General features: G+C 44.4%; 1 protein-coding gene across 10 annotated transcripts in view; it reads left to right on the top strand.

Annotated features, from left to right (window-relative positions):
• The window catches only part of fbxl15 (F-box and leucine-rich repeat protein 15), a 79,220-nt gene that overhangs the window by 56,290 nt on the left and 7,092 nt on the right, over positions 1-15,838 (top strand). The gene's annotated exons all lie outside the window — the stretch shown is intronic.

Genomic DNA, 15,838 nt, shown 5'->3' with positions numbered 1-15,838 from the left:
CGAAAAACATTTGACTTTATGAGCGGCATAGTTAATGAACGCCTATCGACGGCGTCACGCCGGCAGATGACGCCATAATTCTACGCGTAAGCATCGTGCCGGTGCGCACGCCGGCTCGTAATGTTGGACGCTAATTGGGATCTACTCTCATTTTTCTCCGTCAATCCCAGCCTGCTCGTTCCGCTGCCAGCAAAGTTTGATCACGATTGACATTTATTCCCCCTTACGGTTCGAATCATTTTTCATATGAGCTGTATTTTTCCCCATTCTCCAATTTCAGAAGATGAAAAAGGTACAAATATCACACTTCTTCCTTATCCACCTTACGACTAAATGTCGTTCATAGATTTCACCGAAACCAGATGTTCTGTTGCTACTTAACACTAGTGGTCCATCGGTTTTGTCCGAGTGATTAAACCCACCCCCCCCCCCCTCCCTCTCACATCGAAGGTGTGTTAGATGCATTCTACTGATTGTCTCCCAGCGAGGAAAAATCCATCTGGGAGCATCCTGCGGCTGCGGGGCCTTTTTATTGACATATCAGATGGGACATTGGAGGAGAAATTGGCCTCATTTGTTTCTCATGTCACCTTAATGGCAGATCTCTTTCAAAGGGGGGGGGCGAGAATTGACGGGACTTGTGGTCTCGGTGAGCACCAGTCAAACCTGTTTTATCGGTTTCCTCTCGCTCGAACGTGGCCCAGGAGATGCTTGTTGCTTACAAAAACAAACTCTTCATCACAAGCTTAAGATAGCTTCTACTTTATGAAATGGAATCATTTTGTCGTTTTTTTGGGCTAGTCGACAAGTCTTCTCGGCAGTTTATTTTCCCGCTTTCTGCTGCATTGCGCGAATCTCTTCAAGTTTCTACGGACTTGAACCGGTGTCAAGTTGGCACAGATGGCAGCATAATTAGCATCGATTCTGGCAGGCGCACCGGCCGGGCCCAAGGTCTAGATGGCCGTGACGACCAACTAACCTCCCCACCTCTTGACGGGCTTCCGCCGGGACAGATAGAAGCTCAGGAAAGGAGGAAGCAGGAAGCTGAATATGCAATTCCAAAAAAATAATACAAATATCCTCATTGTATTATATTATTATGAACAGGTTAGCCGCAACAATTTGACGCTAGTCAGGTGTCAGCGTTCATTATAGTATTTGGCTGGGGGGATTTGCATAATGCAAGAGGCATCAAATGAAATTTGCATAATTTCTTTGATTACACTTGTTATTAAATGTGAGTGACATTGATTTACAAAATGGCCTCATATAAGGTTAATGGCGGATGTCACCTCTTTGCGCCTCTCTCTTTTCTCAATTAGTGTGAAGCATTGTTTGGTCTGTCATATATTTCCCATGTCCTTAACCGTCACCTCTGCTCGGCTTTTCGAGAGGAAAAACCGAGGGGGGGGGGGGTGTTCCTCTAATTATGAAAGGCAGTGGAGTCATTCCGACAGTATGAACGGCCATAACATTGGTGCGGCCGGACCCATTTAAGCACATTCAGGTGGGCCGCTATTGATAGGTGGCTAAGTGTCGTTTGTCATGTGGGGGGGAGGGGGGGAGTCGGCCGAGTGCAATGACGCTCAATCAAAGCTGCTTTACACTTATAAGAGCGCGCTGTTGTTCCGCGGGAAAAGAAGCCATTTCCAAACAGCCTTTGGAAGCGTCGGCAGAAGGGCTTCAATCTCTTTTCCCATTTCATCCTGATGCTTCTGCCTTTTATTACTCGGCGACAGCAACGTTACCCGAGGTAACAAAAAAAGGAAGGAGCGCACATTGCGGAGATATTATCAGAGGTTTGCAGCCATTTCCAGCGGCGTAATGCGTTATTCCGTTCAAGCAATGATCAGGTAGTGTCGGGATGAATGGGAGCTGTTCAGCACCATTACAGCCCCGGCATTATTACATTATCGCTGCTCTTTAGCGGGAGATTGGCTGTGTGACCGCGTTCTGAATACACTCATCCCGCTCTCGCCGGCCTCAATTGCAGATTGGCTCATTGACTTCAATGATAAAATGTAAAAATTGCCAGTGGGAAAAGGGAAGAGAACGTGGATTGCTTAGGTTACTGCCTTGGATGCTGAAAGGCTTCCATCTTCTGGAGGGAGAGTTCTGCTCCAGTTTTGGGAAAAAATTGGTTTTGGTTGGGTTTTTTTTTTTTTTTGGTGGCAAAAGTAACCAAAAATCTTTTTTTGTGGGTCCCCCAATTCGGGACTGTAAAAAGTAGCTGCAATTAAGCATCACTCTCTAATTGTGTGATGCATCAAGCGACCATCAAGTGTGTCCTAAAAAAAAAAAAAATCCCCTTATTAGGTGTATGCAGGTTATGGTGGAAAGGAATACAGCTAATGTTATTTTGCACGACGCCCCACAAAAGGCATTAATCCCGGATAATTACCTCGGGAAGGAAGCAAATAAAGACAAACTAATGGCGGGCCCGGCCATCAATTCCCCCAACGTTGGAGCGGGATGGCCGACATTCTCACGCAGGAAGCGTCCAGTTTGCTCCGCTTTGGAGCCCAGAATGCCTTTTTAAGTGTATATTATCCTGTCCTTGACGAGGAGAAATCATTAAGGCAAATTAGACTATTAACATCCTAAAGAGCATTCATCTTGTGGATCAATATGCTCTCATCTTCTTTAGAGGACCCTTCGGTGTCCTAAAGCCATTATGAGACGGATTATGGGAACGGTCAATTCATTACATGCAGATAGTAGAATAATTATTGACACTGGAGCTGCAGCTAATAGCTTCAGGTGAAACTTTCCAGCTTTTTCAACGAAAAGGCCAAGACAGCACATTTAGGCGGCGGAGGTTTCTCTCCATTGTTGCGTCCAGGAAGAATAATGGCGGCGTGACACGGCGGCCCCGGGAGGCCCGCTGACATAATGTTGATTTGATGAACACGACGTGGCACCATTATCTCGCCGTGAGCCTTCGTCGGCGTGTTGACTTTTGTTCAAAGGCCATAAATCTCCTCCTCCTTACGTCGGGCGCATAAATGACTCGCCCCTTGCGCGTCTCTTGTTATGCTAAAAAAAAAAGGACAACCTCAAAGTGACCGCCCGACGGGAATAATAAGCTGCGTCCCAAAAGGAGCGAGCGGGACATCCTTCTGTTCCCCATATGGTCCCTTTGTCTTGGTAATGTCATACGCCCCCCCTCAACTATGACCCCCCCCTCCCTCTCCAGAGCTCGGACCAGATATCAAAAGTCTACACACCCTTGTTTAAATACTAGGTTTAAAATAAATTTCTAATTTTGTTGCTCCACAAAAAAAATAAATTAAATTTCACGTCCCTTTTTGCTTCCTGGTTTTCCTCCGAATCAGCCGGTCAATGAATATGACAGCCCCTCTTATTACAATTACAAGTTTGTCAATGACAAATCACGCGTCGGCGTACGACAAACTCGCTCGTATCGTTTTGTGGAGGACACGGGGACATTTTCAGCATGGCTGCCCACACACTTGCCCCACATCCGCCCGTGTGCGTGCGGGGGAAAAAGGCGCTTTGTTTGACCCCAAGGAGCAAAGCAGGCCGGCAGCGTTAGTTTCATCTGCTGAGCCATAGATTGAAACGGAAAGGGAGGGAAGGAAGGAAGGAGGTTGCGGGGGGGGGTCATCAATTATTTCCTGATATGTGACACACTCTTGTACCTATTTTACTGACCACCACCGCTTTCTGCCTGGTTGGCTCATGTCGTTTTTATAAACCCATTACCGACGGGAGCGCAGCAAGTGGACCTGGGCGAGGTCACGTGATCAACAGAAATCCACTTTTTGTATTTTAGCACTGCAATAATATTAGTTGTTTTTCGCAGAGGATAAAGAATATATATCCCGAGCAAAAATCTGTTTTATTCATTTATTTAGGCGTCTTTGGAGCGTTTCTTCATCCCGCTCTGTGTTGTCAGTGTTCAGCGCAAGTGGCCAACAGGGAGAGTTTGTTTTCTAATAACAAGACCCTCGCTCCCCCGAGGGATAATTACAACGTTGTCAGAGTGAAAGGCGCTTTCAAGCTGCTCCCTTTTTTTTTTTCCCGTTTTCTATTTTTTTTTCTTTTCTTCTTCTCCCCTAACGCTATCATGTTTGCCCCCCGAGCGAGGCCCGCGGCGCTCGCCACGTCGCTCTCTTTTCATTTCTCTCCATCGCTATTGATTGAGGGCCCATTTATAATCACAGCAGGAGGCGCTCGATTATGAGTGGGAGACAGAGTGGCCAAATAGGGCTAAGTGGTAACAGGGGGGCAATACCTCAGACACGGAGACGTTTAACGTCCAGCGCCATGCTCGCAATTTTTTACATTTAGCTTCATTTAGTTACTTTTATGATTTTTTTTTTTTGTGTACCAAAAGTAAGTTACTTTTTAGTACAACACTATCTTGGCCTTTTTTTTTCCGGGGCAGTTTGAGGAATAGTTTTAATTGATTGAACTATGAACTGTATTGGATTTTGTAGCTCAAATTGTTTAGTGCAAATATATGCTTTTAAAACCATTTAAAGTGTTTTAACAGAGCATTTTCTAGACTGTAAAAGAAATAATAAAATATTTCACAGAATAGACAGGTTTTATATACTATTAAATATTTTTTGTATTATGTATTATCTAAAATTCACATTTTTTTTTTAAAAAGAATGCCAAATATTCTATTTGACAAAATAGGCTTTCTTACCTATTTTTTTTTTTTAATAATATTGTTTGATTGTTTCTTCTTTTTCTGGTATTTTTTTAAATATATATATATCGATAGACACCATGCAAACTTTGTTTTAAACGACCTCTTGGGTGTAAAACACGTTCCAAAAATTCCCCCTTTGCTGCATTCTTCGCTTTGAGCTCCCGTCTTCGGCTTTTTTTTTTTTTTTTTTTTTACCGCCTGACTTTGGAAGGGCATTTTTAGGTTCAAGGCTTTTGAGCGTCTGATTGGGTCAGGCCACCGCGGTCGAAGCGTCCGGCCTCGGGATCGGCGGGCCCGCGACAAGAGCACATTGTGTCCCTCCTTTATTTTGTCCACTCTTTCTTTCTGCTTTAACCAGTCAGCCATGGCTTTGCGCGGCTTGTTGTGGCCTCAAGATCAGAAGGAGGAAGTTGAATAATGTCTTGCTATTCTTTAAGGGGGAGGACCACGCTTGGTTGATTAGAGAACAGCTTTGACGGACCGCCTATGAGCGATGGCTTTTGTCCGGTTCGCGCACAAAGAAAAGTAAAATCAGAAAGAGCGCATCTTAACTTTTTTTTGCACTTGCAATTTTTACTTTAGACGATGTTTTATCTGCGAAAGACATCCAGATAGCCTTTTAGAATTAGCATTTCATTTAGTGCAACAAGGCCAATATGTTTCCAGAAGTGTCGCCATACTGAAACAAGCACGTCTTACAAAAACGAAGCTCCAGGGCCTTGTGAAGAGGGCGGGGGGGGGGGGTCTTCTGTCGCGGGATGATGACTCCAGGGACCCCCGGCAGCCTCCACGGCCTATTTGTTCAGCAGAATGTGTTATTCTGTCACAGCAGGCCTGTCACAAGTGAAATCATTTAAATGCCCAATCCTGTATTTAAGCCGACGGTGGGCAGGCATAGGGGGGGGGGGGGGGGGGGCGAGGTCGAGCAAAGGGGTTTGGAGCCGCTGGAGCAGTTGTCCTGTGGGAGCTGATTTAGTGGCTCCAACTCTTGGAGAAGTGTCAGTTCACAATGTTAGTCCTCATTGTCGATTCAAATTTAGCATAATTAACAAGTCACCGCTTAATACTTAATATGATTTCATCTTAAGACGTAATTAATTTATACTATTAAATTGACATCAATACAAGCAAAATGTTACAAGCTTTACACAATAAGGGAAAGCAACGCACCTTCATCGATAAAACGATTATACCCAGAAAGTCATAATTAAGTAAAGCCGGCAGGCTAATGCGGACGCCACTTCTAATTACCGATATTCGCAGTGAAGCTAGCACGTGAGCTAAAAAAACGATTTTACGGAATTTGTGACCAAGCTATGTTCGCGGCCTACTTCTTGCCAAGTGCCCAAGCTCTCTTCACACTTCCTTTGTAAACAAAGCACAAAGAGAATTAGGAAAGTGTCATCATCGTGTGGCGTTCCCAAGAGATGAGCGTTAAACAAAAGGCAGAATTGCCGCCTTTCCCTCGCAGCCATAAAGGACCCCTCCCTCTGTGATTATTATTAGCTGCCGTGGCAGGGAATGTCATATTAGCAACGGATGCCCGCTAGTGAGCTAGATTGTCCCGAGCATGAGCCTGGCGGGGAACACTCTTTAACTCTAATTCACATTAGAATCCCATCGCCCCGCTAAGATCTCATCAGTTTTACGAGCGCTCGGCCCAGCCAGTCTGGCCGCGTGTGCCCCATTGAGCCGGGCGGCCATCGCCGGCAACAAAATGGCGTGTCATGCGCTAAGAAGCTAACATACTGATCTGTTTCTATACATGCAACAAGATGCGTATTCAGCCAAGCCTGTTCAAAAATAAAAAAATAAAAAAATAAAAAAACGCCTATAGCGGAAATGAAATTGTTGTACATACTCACTGGGCCCTGACCGACAAAATGGAGTGCAAATGTTAAGTGCGCGCAGGATGTCAAGTACAAACACATTATGGGCCGCTATTAGCTTATAAAACACGGGAAAGCGGAGGCGGAGTGTGAACAATCTTTACTCTTGTAAGCTCAGACCGTTAGAAAACAAGTCATCACCGTTCGGGACGGACGGCGGAAAATAAAAGGTCAAGCGTGACCACCGTTTTGCTCAGTCCCTTAATTTGCGTGTGTGATAAACACTCATAGAAAATCAGCTAAACTGTACAGAAAGTGTATGAGGCCATAAAAAACTTTTCCAGTTGGAAATCTTGAGGGGCAAACTGATTTGTCGCCACTCAGCAGTACTTTTCCCTCGTAATGCATTTTTAATATCCTTAATGACAGCCGAAGAATGATGTCATTAAGAGTCCATGTTGGGGACTTGAACTCTTCTTGAGGACCTTTCCTTTCTTTTCTTTTTTCTTGGTCATAATTTAATATAGATTAACGCCCCGTGGTAATGAGCAAGGCCGCCACTAAAAGTAAGATCAGGAAATGTTCTTAATAAAGCGAGCGTCCGCTTTAAGGCCACGAGGATTAAGATTGTGTCCCTCCTGGTAATTTACCTACCGGACCTTGCGTGCCGCTGGAGTGTGAATCAATTTGTAAAGGATAGTTAAATTTCTATAACAACCTCCCCTTTCTTCACACTTGACAACCCCACATCAGCTATTAAAAAATAAAATGTAAAAATGGAGAGAGAGTGAGAAAAAAAAAGGGGGTCGGGTGAAGATGGAGAAGACGAAGGCCGCTAAGGATAAAACGAATGGTTGCGCCCAAAACGGACTGACCTCCCTTTTTGTGTGACAAGCATAGAAAGACGCATAAACAAGCGTGGAATTTAAAAATGAATAAAACAAGAAGTGTGGGGGAGGGGGGGATAGTGCCAGGACACTGATATCCCTTGGCAAAACTCTTTTATCATATTCAGCAAAGGAAGAGTCTTTATTTTATTGATTTAGAGGGGAAGGGGAAAATCCCAGAGGCACTAAAAGGAACAGGCAATGATTAATGTCCCTCTCAGAAGGAGAAATTATATGGAATAAATTAAACTAGTGCGGCAGCAAATTGAAAAATAAGGATGTAAATGAGGTCTGAATGCTTAATATCTTATCAGGAAAAATAGTCAATGAGGCCCAAAAATGATGAGGGATGGCCAAAGAAACAGCATATTAAATCTAATGAGCGAGGCTACTGTCAAAATACAACCGTCAAAACGGGAGGCCGCTGAAAAATGAGCGGTGGAGGAGTGAGGGGGAATTGGCAGAGTTGGAAGGTATTTTAGATTTCAATGGACCGCCATGGAAAGTTAACACAGGTTGGAATTATTTTGAGGGTGGGAGGGGCCCTCGCGTTCATCACGGCCGCCAACTGGGTTTTTGTATCGACGCAAACGTGCCGCGCTTCATTCGCCCCTCGTGATTTTTCTTAAAAAGGTCAAGCTGCTGAGAGAGCGTCAGCGCAATATTTGTCAGCGCCACTCATTGCAATTAATTTGCGCCGCGCGTAAATCGGTCATTGCTCCGACACCTTTTTTATGCTGTTTCAGTTCTAAGAACGTGGTTTGGCTCCAAAAATTTGACTTTGGTTCGAAGAATTCTATTTTAGCGGTTTGGTTCTTAACGACTTAGTTCTTGTTTATAAGAATTTAATTTCATTGACAATTGGTTCGGAGGATTTGGATCTGTGGTAGATGTAAAACCCCCTCCCGACTGTTCGGGTTTAGTGTGCCTGCCCACCCCTCACAACATATGTCGCCTTATAAGGACAATTAAAATCAGTAATGAGTATAAAATGTTTATTTCCCCTAGTGGGACATTTCAAGGACTTGTGTTTTTTTGCATTACGCTCCGAACGCAGGCCGTGGATTCCATTTTCAAATGGAATCAGAGCATGATGTCGAAATATTTGGCATGGGGGGAAAAAAAAGTGCTCTTTGCCGATTTCATTGCAGGCCATGTTTGGGTCACGGGCCGTAGGTTGCGGACCCCCCCGTTATCGGGGCAGTCAATCCTGTCTGCTTGCTGTTTACGTTTGACAGCCTTTCTTCTCGTCCGAAGGGGAAGCATCATCACCTTGCACGGCTCATAAAACTAAAGAAGCAGCGTGTCAGCGAAGCGACATCTGGCGAAGCGATACACTCGCCGGTCACAATATTAGGCACCCCTGCCTTACATTTAAATCTCTTGACACTGAAACTTTTGCTCCCGACACACTTAATTTGCCCATTGACACTTTTAATTGTATTTACACGAGCTCGCCGCAGTTTATATCGGCATCAAGGTTATAAAACGGGGTCGTTGACTTGGATTTCTCGACATGATGCCGGTGGCGCCCTCATCCGAGCTGATTTTATTATGCATTTAGCATCTAATTGGTTGACCTCGCCGCTTACACGCTGTCACACACACACACACACACACACACAACGCATACTATACAGTCCTGCAGAGGTGATAGTATATGGCCCAGAGAATATTTGTGTCAATGTCAAGTCAGGTGGCGCACTCCAAAGTGTGATACGCTGACACGGAAGCCGTTTGGCTCAATCTGTAAGCCTTGCCCGAGTGAGCACGTGTGTGTGAACAGATAACTCGTTGCGTTTGAACAAACTTACCTTGCCCTTAGTCGGAGCTGCAGGAGTGTATAAAAAATAAAAGCAAGTCTAAAATACATGAGAGTGTATTGTAGTTATTCTTTTAATTAGGGACAGACAAGTATCGATATTGGGCCGAAAATATAAGTCGGGCCTTGAATTTTTCTTATTTAAGGGTCCCGCGATTAAGCCGAGTCTAATGCACCTTGCCCGGATAGAAACGTAAACGTAACAGCGGCGTGCATTAAGCATATTGTAACATTCATCACTGTCAGGCGGAGAGTTTGTAAAGATTTAAATGCACTCAAGCGTGCACGGCCTTACACCCCCCCCCCCCCCCCCCCCCATCCACCCACCCTCTCTTTTTTTTTCTTTGTCTGTGGGTGGGAAGACGGGCTTGCCAGTTTATTAGGTACACTTGTATCTAACCATCAAACTGTTTGGGCAAAGCGCTCTCAGTTAAAGTTCAGTTCCTCGTGTGGATGTTGTAACATCAGCAGCTTGTTAAAAGAGTTTAAAGGCATTCCGAGTCTGGCACTTTTAACATTAAAACAAATTGCCTAACCTTTCCAACAACCGGTGACAAAAAAGAGGGGGGGGTGAATGATAATGCTTTATTATACGTCGAGCGATCTCATACATGAAGTAATGAAATCATCAATAATGGCGCATGGGTGGCTCGTATTCCACTGCAAAAAAAAAAAAACATTTAGAGGGGTTATTTGTTTTAGAGTGGTTCATGTACCATTTGTAGAAGACAGGCTCCCTCTAGTGGTAATCGAAAGAAAAGCTGCCAAAATACAGTTCAGTTGTATTTCACTTAAGCATATTTGCATTCAAGCATTTTTTTGCTGTAGTAGAATAAAGTGTACTTGAGACAATTTATCTTTGAAAGTACACGAGTGTGTAAGTGGGCGAAAGATTTACGAAAGTGCCTGACAAACACCGTAAACATGCAAACGCTTCGGAAGGCGATGGCGCGGTGCCCGCTTTCGAGACGGCGAGCGACCAGCCGTTTGTGTACCGGGCAAACGCCAGAACAAATGAGGGCAGCGGCGCCTGTCGCGTCGCCCATTTCCCCCCACTCGTAATAAGACAAAAGCGCGTTGCGGGGCAGGTGAGCAGAAAGCTCTTAGGAGACGGCGAACATCTGGAGAGCATTGCACCTCCACTGCACTGTGACCCTCGGCGCCATCAATCAACCCCAAAAGTGATTATGATGAGGGCAGAGTGATCAAGCAAAGGAAATATCGGCCCTTTTTTTTTTTTGCATGGAAGCCAGTCAAGGGAGGGTGACTTTTATGGCTCCTGCTCCACTAGCAGCATACCTGCACCGTGAGCAATATGTGCAACGCTGTGGTATGAATATTTAACACGCACACATTTCACATATAAAGTCCACGTGAAGTCATAACATCTGCTACCGACACTTCTCGTACTTTTCATGTATAAAATTTCAACTCCAAGACAGAAAATTGTGAACAGATAATGATTTGCCAATGCGTCAAACTAGCGGTATAGCGCCAACTACTGGCCCGGAGGACTTATTCAAAGAGATTTTTTTTTTCCTTGAATGGTGGTGTCTGCGAATTCATTCTTTTAACAATGTTTTTGTAAAATGATGATAAAAAATGATTGACTCCGCCATTTGAGCAGTTTTATCGGAATCAAACCTTCATGTGATCGGCAATTCTGGAGACACCACTTTGGGATGTTTGCACTCCCATCAGTCAGTCAATGACACCACTTGTCTCTTGTGTCCATGTAATGATAATCTGAGCATGATAACCAGATCAATACAGGACCACCAGGGACGGGAGGGGGGGTAGGGATACACTACCTGCACCACTTCCACTTTGAAACAAAAGAGAAATATGTGAATTTTATGAAGTGTAAATTAGCGCTCCTTCACAGATGGTTAATTTAATGTAAAAATATATCAAATAAATAGGAAGGAACGTCTTGTCGTCATCTCGTTGCCGATTAGCCGGGGAGAAAAAAATTGCTAACCTTTCATGTATGAAAATATGATACGGAGAGAGATGTTCTTTGTAGTGGAAAAGAATTGCTTAATAGAAAGGCACACGGCTAATAACAATGTCCTCCGCGGCGGTGACAAAGACAAAGTGCTCGCGCGGCGCTGACGTCTGAAAGGTAGACTCTGTGCCAGCGTTTGAATTTCACGTCCAGGAAGAGGCAGGCCGTCATTAAAAAACTCTCATTTCTGTGTCAGGTGGACTTACAGGTAATCGATCATCTTGTCACAGCGATTAAATTTTCTTTTTTTTATTTGAATCTCACTTCATTCCAATTAGGGGAAGGGGGGGGGCAGGGTGTCTCTGGCCTTTTTTTGAGGATTCCTTCTCAAAAATATATGCCCCTCAGCCAGCAGCATTTCTCGGGTTGCTATGGCAGCAGAAAAAAAAAAAAGTCGGAGTTGCCCACAGACTGCGGCGTTGATTAGCGGGCCGCCATCCCAGCACGCCTCGCCGTGACAAATGACTGACTTGCAACAATATCTAAGGCGATCAGGACAAAGCAGCCGGCATTTCAAGGCTCAGCGAGATTGTAATTCTCATTAGACTTTGAGAAGAAAAAGAAAAAGTTCCAGTTGGCATTTTGTCCCATCAAGTGTTTCGTCCACGGGCGAAATAAAAGCAATAAGGCAAAATGATTAAAGTGATAACAAAGGCATGGCGTCTAAATCACGACGGCGCCGCGTCTGGGATCTATATGTCAGCGAGCTGCCATTTCCCCCCTCTTTCTTCATTCTCTCTGCATGAGAGGCGAGAGAAAAAGCGAGAGAGTGGCATTAAAAGGTAGAAAGCGAGGACGCAAATAGGCCTTCAGCTTTAGCGTTATTAATGACTCCTCAAAAAACGCCCGACTTTTCCAATCTCTGGGAGAAGCGCATGAGGGAGTCTACAGATGAAGCTGACCTTCACAATGTTCTCTGGTCTTTAGTTAAGAAATTCACTCGCCATTATGGCGTCATTAAGGAAACAAGGATAAAATTACTCCATGCTTAATGGCCTATAGGATCCCCCAGCAAAATTTGCTTCAGATCTCATAAAAAGAAAGGGAGGGGGGGGGGGGGGCGCTTAGCACACTGCAATGAATGATGAGCACTGTAACGTTGGCCGTTAAAGCAGGACTCAACTTTTTCCTCACTCTGAATTTACACGAGGCGGTAGTGGCTACTCTGATGGAAAAAAAATATATATATATATATAAATAAAAGCTTCTTTTTTTTTTTTTTAAACTGTTACACAAAAACTTGACAGCCGCATAATATCCGATAAATAACATTTTCCAACTGAATATAAAAATGTAGCCCCTTAATATCTTTTTTAAAAAAAGCAAACCGCTCGCAGTAAATTTTGCACATAATCAAATATTTTCAAATAACTTTAAATCTTGCAACGATTTTGAAAAACTGAAAATTGCCTACCACCAAAAAATCCAGTCTGCTCAAATAACAAAATTATTTTATGTACTATATCATCAGAAATCTGTCCACATTCTTATATACCTCGAGTCTCCTAGAGGGGGCGCTGGAAACCATTTCACTGCATTTCAACGTAATCAAATATTTAAATCTTGCAACGATTTTAAAAAACTGAAAATTGCATCCCACCAAAAAAATCCAGTCTGCTCAACCAAATTATTTTATGGATATCATCAGAAATCTGTCCACATTCTTTTATACCTCGAGTCTAGGGGGCGCTGGAACGCATTTCACCGCAAATTGAATTCTGCATGCACAAAATAAAAATCCGACGCAAGCTTTTCTTTATAGTGCGTCGGCGGACAAAGTAAAAAATGCCGCCGCGGGCTATCGGAGCCTTTCATGGCCGCACGTTGCCGAGCTGCACCGCGCTCTCATTTGCGCCACTTATTACCTGCTGTCGTAACGCCGGGCCGATGCCGCGCAAAGAACCAGACTTGTCGTAAAAAAGGCTGAGGATGGTGCCGCAGAGAGGCGCCGTGTGTTTGTGGGCCCGCGCTTGTGTGTGCGCGCCTGCGCTAATGGCGTTTGCTCTCTTTAAACTTTAATCTTTCCTATTAATTCGCTGCAACTGGAGAATGTACGAGAGTTAATGTCCCGTGAACGTGTTTCTCACTCCGCAATCTCTTCAAGCTAATTACCTTCAGGTGCTAAATGGTGGGAAATTGCCATCCATTTGGATGAGAAAAAATTTCACCCCCTGCTCCCTAGCGAAACATTTTTTCTTGCCGGGCACATTAAGGAGAAAGAAGTGGCGACAGGGCAGACCTCCACCAAGGTAAACAGTCCTCATAAAAGTAACAACTCTTCCCGGGCTTCCTTTTTTTTTTATTCTATTTCTTTTTTTTTTTACTTTCTATTTCCAACATTGGCGTGGAGGTCAGTCAGAGGTCGGCAGGTGCGCCTCTTGATAAAGCGCGGTGGCGAACAGATGTTTGATTGGCGTGAATCATCTAAACAACCCATTAGGAAGTTATGATGTGAAAGGATGCCAGCGCAAGCGTGCCCGGGACACTTTTTAATTCTTGCAACTCATGTGGCCATTAAACTTTGGCAAACTCTTCAAAACACTAAAGCAAAACTTCAACAACACTATAGTCTCCAAATCACTTCTGCGTCGAGGCACACCTTTTACACGAGACGTACCACCCAAATCAAAAGAACTTTCCATCATTATATTTTGTAAATGCTATTGTATGAATCGCAACAGGTGAACGAACGTGAAAGAGCAGTTGAAAAATTGGATCATTTCCCACACAGTGTTTGAATCAGCGGTCGTGTGCGTGTTGTTATTTAAGCACGCTTACCGAATTTTCAAGTTAATTCCTACTTCGCTCGCTCGCTCACTCTTGGGCAAGATGCATCATGGGAGCGGAGTAAAAAGGCCAGCTGGGATGGGTGGGCCACGTTGTGATCACTCACCTTCATCCCTGATTTGTAGTCATTATACCAACCAGCGTTTGAAGATCAAAAACAAGGACAGGGAGAGTGATTGGGGACAGCGCACAAGGGAGAGAGAGAGAGAGAGAGAGAGAGAATGTTGGGGGTCGGCGGGAGGCAGCAGGCCGGCGTCCCAGTCGTGGAAGGCGGTGGCGGGTGGGCGAGTGGGTGGGGTCGGGAGGAGGGTGGATAAGGGTGATAGCGCCCTAAAACCAACCAAGCTGCAAAAGCAATGAATATTAAATCCCGGCGAGTCTAAATAGCCGCATCGTCTACGTGAGGCATTACAGTATTATAATTTCAGATTTTGTCAACAGGACGCGTCCGGGCGATAAAATGATAATCCCGTCGTAAATGTCAAGAAAAAAAGAAAAAAAAATTTGAAAATAGGCCGCTTTTGCAATCGGACAAATGCAAATGAGAGTGATAAGGCAGTCCAAATGCAGAGTGTAAATGTTTGGAGGGCCCGGCGTAAATGAGCCCAAACCCTCACTGTGCCCAAATCCAACCCCGACTGTTTCCCTCCCCTTTTTTTAGATTTAATTATCTTTTGTTGTTCTTTTTATCTACCTTCAACGATTGTCCTCGGTGGGGGGTTAAAGGAATGGGAAGTGGAAAAAGACGAGGGGGTGTCTGAGCGAGAGCCCGGGCCTACTTTGTCGTCTGTTTTTTGATACGCCCGCTCGCGACGGCACAGCGGGAACTTCACTTCCAAATGAACGGCGCGCCTTTAAAATAAATAAAGAAATGCGGAGAAAACAACAACATTGGCGCCGCTCCAAATGAAGTGAAAGTCTTTAACGGCCCCGCCGAGAGAAACGTCTCTTTAGTTCAGCTTAGTTGAGGTCGTTTTGGCTTCATTTAAAGGCCCGTGTTTGATGATTTCTAATAAAATCCTAATTTCAAACCAGTTAGCCCGCAAATGTATGCAGACTCGGAGCGCGGCCGTTAAAAGCAACAGCACTGAGACTTTTTAGCGTCGTTGGCAGGGGAGCAGTGGGACACATTTAACACTGATGCTGTTTGCTAGCCCATCTGAGGCGGTTGTTAGCATTTAAGCTAAACTGAATAAGTCAGTCAGTCAAAGCAACACAACTCTTGTTCCTGACTCTCGGTTTTGTGTTTAGTTTCACCGGAAAGGCAATGAACTAATTAAAGACTCTTTTTCTTACAAAAAAATTGTAGCTGCGAGTTAATTCCATACGTCGCTCATATCTCAAATTTTTACTTGCAAGTCAAAGCAGAATTTTTAAGGTACCACTGTTTGCTAAAATAAAGACCTCATCTCGTAATATTGCAGAAGTAGATGGAAACAAATATTTGTTTTAAAATCATTTTTCTGCGGCGCACGGTGCTTTGGTAATTAGCTTGTTAGCTTAGTTAATTATAAGATTTGGCACTCAAAACGTTGCATTCGTAGTTTTCCTTTGTTAATTCACATTGCACATCTCTCCATGTTAGCATCAGTGTTGGCGTGCAAACAAAAGTGGGATTGTAACTTTTGGAAAGAAAAGTGAAGGTGTAACGCCACTAAAACGTGGCGGCTGCGACGCTTCGCCTGCCCCACTGCCAAACTTGTCACCATTTAGGCGGCGATAACGCCGGCGGTAATTGCGTTTCCGGGAGAGCGGGGGCAGATGAAACATGCGGTGGGCAGATACCGCCGGCACGCCGCTCCCTTCTCTTGGAAAATTTCA

The sequence above is a fragment of the Syngnathus scovelli genome, chromosome 21 (genome assembly GCF_024217435.2).
Source record: "Syngnathus scovelli strain Florida chromosome 21, RoL_Ssco_1.2, whole genome shotgun sequence".
NCBI classification, from domain to species: domain Eukaryota; kingdom Metazoa; phylum Chordata; class Actinopteri; order Syngnathiformes; family Syngnathidae; genus Syngnathus; species Syngnathus scovelli.
The sequence above is the reverse complement of the archived record's forward strand: the minus strand, read 5'-3'. Positions and strand labels throughout refer to the sequence as shown.